This window comes from Xenopus tropicalis, chromosome 4 (genome assembly GCF_000004195.4).
Source record: "Xenopus tropicalis strain Nigerian chromosome 4, UCB_Xtro_10.0, whole genome shotgun sequence".
NCBI classification, from domain to species: Eukaryota; Metazoa; Chordata; class Amphibia; order Anura; family Pipidae; genus Xenopus; species Xenopus tropicalis.
The window spans coordinates 128,817,886-128,824,001 of record NC_030680.2 but is presented as its reverse complement, the minus strand read 5'-3'; positions in this window follow the sequence as shown (position 1 = coordinate 128,824,001).

Here is a 6,116-nt window from a genome sequence, read left to right as displayed (position 1 = left end):
CATGTAGCAAATTAAATGCACACAGAAGGAAAGTTATTTTGAGCCTCTTTGACACCTATGGGAGATGGAAATTCCCATGCCCGACAAAGCATAGGTCATTGCCCGTAAAGTTTGTGCAGGTCACTTAATATTGCTCTGGAGGCAAGTGAAAAAGCAATAATGGGCACAAAATCAGACACAGAGACTAATGCAGGGATCCCCAACCTTTCTTACTCTTAAGCCACAGTTAAATGTAAAAAGACTTGAAGAGCAACACAAGCACCATAAAAGTTCATGGAGGTGCCAAATAAGGGCTACAATTGGCTATTAGGTATTAGGGGCCTCTATGCACACTATCAGCTTACAGGAGGTTTTATTTGGTGTTAAGTCTTGTTTTTATTCAACCAAAACTTGCCCCCAAGTCAGGAATTAAAAAATAACTACCTGGTTTGGGGGCACTGAGAGCAACATCCAAGGCGCTGGTGAGAAACACGTTGCCCCCGAGCCACTGGTTGGGGATCACTGCACTAGAGGATCACTTGTATCATCTTTTATTCTCTTAATTCTCTTTCTTACATCTTCTTGGAAGAAAATTCATAGATATTTTAGTTTGACTAATGTTATTGTTTTCATTGCCATCTTTTTACAGGGAGGACATTAAACCAATTGTGGTGATAATTACAGAGTGCAGTGGACAATTGGTCTGTAGAAATGGATCAAAAGGTCAGTGGGTCTAATTGCTGCTACTAATTACTGCATTTAATTGAAGAAAATAATGAAAAGTAAGGTGCTGAAAGCATGTATTCACATTGTTGCTGTACAAGAAGCATTATTACTAATCCTGCTGAAAGAGATTGTCATGATTTTTATGGTGTTCTTTTTATTTCTAAATTACACTGTTTACATCTAACATTTTATTCTTAAACCCACAAATGTATTTTTTTAGTTGTAATATTGGTGTGTAGGCGCCATCTCAGTGCATTGTGCCTGAGTCTGAGCTTTCAGAAGGAGCCAGCGCTACACATTAGAACTGCTTTCAGGTAACCTATTGTTTCTCCAACTCCCATGTAAGCTTGGAGAAGTCCCAAGCTGGATTTAGTTTTTTTGCTATTGAGTATCTTCCCTAACTGATGCCAAACATATACCAAACCATATGTGAAAAAAGTAGACAATAAACTATTAGAGCATTTTACTCAGTCCACCCCTGAGAAGTCTGGGTTTGGTGCTCCTTTTACCAGGTTTGGATTTCTGCAGATTAGCTTTGGTTGCTTTCATACAGAAAACCTACAATAAAAAATATTAAAAATAGCATTGTGAAACCCCTGACACTGTTTCACAGAGGTTAACTAGAAAGAGATACAACTTTAAATATAACACCCTGAACTTGCTCAGTTCACTCTGCAAAGAACAAGATTAAACCCAACCTAAGGCCAAATTTCTGGCACAGACACTGCTCAAGGTTGGAAGCGTGGGTGTAAGAGGGGAGGGTGCTGTGTGCTGCCAGAAATACATAATCTATGACTTAATATTATATATGATTACCTTGGGGTTCTGGACTCAGACCTTCCTTCTCAAGGCTTCTTTATCTAGTAAGGTTAGGAGATAAGTTACCATTTCAGGGTTTCAAGTTCGCTAGGCTGTTTTGATTGCGTTTTTAACCAGTGCAGCCCTTCGAGCTGAACTTTTTCACATTATTTGGTAAACTTAGCCTATAGGCAGTGGGATGCTTGTGTAATATAAAGCCTAAAGGCTGCTGAATAAATGCAAGGCTGAACCTCTATTAGTAAATGAGGCCCATGATTTCTGATGGCCCTGTGTATATACTATTTGATTAAAAAATTAAAAGATATCAGGAATTCTTGTGTTAAAATGCTAAGAAACTTTGTGTGTAATACACCGGGGGTAAATCAGATTCAGTGTCAAACAAGCAGCTTAACACATTGGGTGCATGAATGCCTGGCAGTGCTTGTACTTTCTGTAATTCGGGGCTTAAAGACCAGAAAAATGTGTCCAGTATTCTTTTGTATGATGTAAATCAGCCACAATTGTGATGAAAATGTTCTTATTCTGGTTGGCAACAATTCTACCATTTCACATGCAAATGATGGGTATGCCCCATTTTTTCAGCAAAACTACACCAACTGACATAGGGTGCTTTGGGAACCCCTGAAGTACTGCTTGTTCAGAGGTGCTCCGTATTGCCCCTAAGAAACAGCTGAAGCAAGTGAAAAGCAGACCAGTATATTTACAGAGAGATGAAATAATGTATTACAGATGAATTTTATTTAAAGAACTAAAGCTTAACTAAGGAAACAGACTAGAAATGTTTCTGTACCAGCCCAAGGCAACCCCAGCCCTAGGCAACCCCAGCCCTTTATCAGGTAGGATCTGTGCCTCCATAGATGCCCCCAGTAGCCCCCCCATCTTCTTTTCTGCTGATTCCCTGCACCTTATCTGTGCTGCTGGCACTTACCTGAGCTTAGGGACCCACTCACAATATACAGTATATACAGACTATAAATATCACAATATAAGGCTGATTAGTAAATTATTCTGTTTCACATTATATGGTAGCTCTGTAAAACCAGTGCAATTAGCATTAGAATGTTAATCAGACCTGTAGCATCAGTTTATAAGACAGGTCAGCCTCATTTTCTGCTTCATAATTAGCGATGACCCCTAAGCTTAGTTTCTCAACAGCTGCCCAGAGCCCACTGAGCATGTGCACTGCCCTGGACAGTTCCTGTAACAACTATGAAGACATATATCATTACTACTAAGTTAGTTCAGTCATTTTAGTCTATAAAATATGGCATTTCTAGCCATATTCATCTTTGGGGTTTAGTTCTCTTTTAATTTTCCAGCCAAATGTCTCTCCATAATAACAAAAAAAAAACTCCAAAGCTATAAGCAAAGCTTTCGAGTGAAAACAACCTGCTTCGATATAAAGAAAAAGAAGAATTCCATTTCAAAGATTAACCTAAAATTATTTTTTTTCTCCATAGAAATTTGGCCTGATAGTCAGCAGAGCAATTATTATTTCAAGTAAACGTGACCACAGTTGTTATGTACAGGATTCTTATCTTGCTTTTATAATGCACTGCTTAAAATATATTGTGCTACACATGAAGATTTGGCTTCTGATTCGGGATTATGTGAATGTCACATATAACAGTGTATGATTCATCTAAACTGATTTGATCACTTATAGAACTAAATGAAAGGATAAACTCAGATGTTGAGCTAGACATAATATTGACAACAGATGCAGTTGCAGAAGGTCCTGGTAACCAGTAATTAAATTTGTTGAGGAAATTGCAAATAGTGTTGTGTTTCCATCAGAGTCAGGCATCACATCCAGCTAACCTTCTAGAATACATTTAGAAACATTTTGCAGCTAAACTAATGTCCTATGTTGATAGAAAGCAGATATCTCTGTGACCTAGATACATCTGCAAGCTTCTGTTTATTCAGCTGATAGGAGCCTTTACAGATATTACTTGGAGCTCCATGCCCTATGGCTGGTCATCGTTTCTATCCAATTTCCAAAATGCAGACTCTAAGCTCTTACATATGTATTTCTTATTTTTTTGTACAATTTATTTTTTTTATGATTCTACAGTCTGCTCCTAACTAAAAACGTATGCAGTATATATACAAACTGACTGTATAAATTCATTATTTATGTATGTTTGTATTCATGTGCACAGGGTGGGTTCTGTTGCAAGATAAGACCCTGAATAACTTCCGGACATACTTTTTCCAACTACACGGTTCTTCCAGCTGTTCAGGCTGCCTATAGAAAATAAATACCCCTAAACATCCAGAGGCGTGGAAAGCAGGAGTTCTAATGTGGCACTAGAAGAAAAGATAAATGCAGAAAGAGTTTATATTTGTCCTCCAGGAAAAAACAGAGATATCCAAAACTAAACACCACTGTGCACAGACTCAAAGTAAAGGGCAGAAGCTTCCCAGCAGAGATATCTTTGGCTGGGCCTGTGGCACCAGGTTCATAGGGTTGCAAAGGTGGAGGGGAATATTTAGGTCCCCTAAATGCTCTTCACTGCCTGCCAGGACTGAGGAGACAAGGGGGTGCCTTGCAGAACATTTCTACTTTGAGCCCAGTGAATGCTAAGTGCAGTTTTTGGAATAGGTATGTGCCAATCACAGGTATGAGAGCAGAGTGGCATCATTAATGGAGTGAATCTAGATTTGCAGTGGTTTATGTATATACGTCTGTGCGCCCTATGCAAACATTGAAACTTAGGCCTATCTACCCCAACACACAAAGTATATCAACGTAATTATACAAGAAATAAATGGTTACATGGAAAGACATGTCATACTGTCAAACAGCAGAATTGGACAACAGAATTCAGAAACAGTATTTGGCCAGTCTATCCTTTACAAATCACTCTGGGCGAATGTCAAACCTAATTTGCAAATTGCAATTTGAGAACAGTTGACAAAATTGCATTAGGGCAGTGGCACACGTGGAGATTAGTCGCCCCGTGACAAATCTTTGTTACCGCGGGCAAATAATCTCCCCGCAATGCCATCCCACCGACAAGAATAGAAATCGTTGGTAGGATGGCATACGCGTTGCTACGATTTACCGAAGTTGCCTCTCAAGGAAACTTCGGGAAATCATAGCGACATGTATGCCATCCCACCGGCGATTTACATTCTTGCGGGTGGGATGGCATTGTGGGTAGATTAGTCGCCCGTGGTAACGAAGATTTGTCAAGGGGCGACTAATCTCCACGTGTGCCACTGCCCTTATTTGTGGGGGACAAAAGAAGTCTGCAGTGTTTAATGTCCCACAACATCAAGGGTTTAAATTCAGAATCATGGGGCAAAAAAAGAGATTTGGCCAACTCTTTGGTGCAAGAAACAAAAATAGTGGGTCTAAAAATAAATTGTAATTTGTTGGTGTTGCTTGCACTTTAACGCCTTATTTACCCAAATGTACTTTACATTTTTGTTTATTCGCATAGAATGACCACAGTGAGGCTGAACATCCATACAATATCTTTAAGGTATGTTAACATGGGCAGCTAAATCCTGACCCGCTGCCTGTGGGGGCCATGCCTGGAATGCTAGGAATATGGAATTAAGGGAGTAGATTGTGAGCACAGGTTAAACAAACACTGCACCCAAAACCTTTCCCTTTGTATCTGTAGGTCCTGTGCTCCTCAGGGCAAGTAACGGGCATGGAATACATTTGCCTACCAATATATAAGCAGTTTTCATGTGCAAATATTAAGCTCTAGAGCATACCCCCCAACTGTCCCGCTTTTCTCGGGACAGTCCCAGTTTTTACAGCGCGTCCCGCTGTCCCAGATTGTTCAATGAATGTCCCGCATTACGGAAATGCAGAAGGAGCCGCATAAGGAGCAGGAGCCACAAGGAGCAGCGTCTATGGGGGGCATTTACTATTGGAGGTACTCTCTATGGGGGCAATTGGGGGCTACTGTGTATGGGGGGAATTTTCTATTGGAGGTACTCTCTATGGGGGCAATTGGGGGCTACTGTGTATTGGGGCACTGTGTATGGGGGGCTACTGTGTATGGGGGCACTGTGTAAGGAGGGCTACTGTGTATGGGGGCAATTGGGGGCATTTTGTATGGCGGGTACTGTCTATGGGGGCACTGTGTATGGGGGCTACTGTCGGGGCAATTGAGGGCACGGTCTATTGGGTCAATGTCTATGGGGGGTACTGTCTATGGGGGCAAATGGGGCACTGTGTATGTTGGCACTGTCTATGGGGGTGCTGTCTATTGGGGGCACTATTTTAAAAATGAATTAAAAAAATGGGGTGTGGTAATTGGGGCGTGGCCAAAAAATGACCACGCTGCACGCGCCAAATATTTTTGTCCCTCTTTTCATTTTTCAAACGTTGGGAGGTTTGCTAGAGCCTTCTGAGTAACCTCTGGTGACCAGTGTGTAACTATTTCCTTATCATATGTACAGCTAATATTGGAGACATGGTCATCCCTCCAGCTAAGAACCAAACCAGGTCTCCTAACTGTTCCTAACTGCATATTAACATTTTCATTTGTGCTGTATTTTATAGTATTGAAAATCTCACATCTAGCCGATCTGCCTAATGGAAGGTAACCAGTGTCAGATTAAAA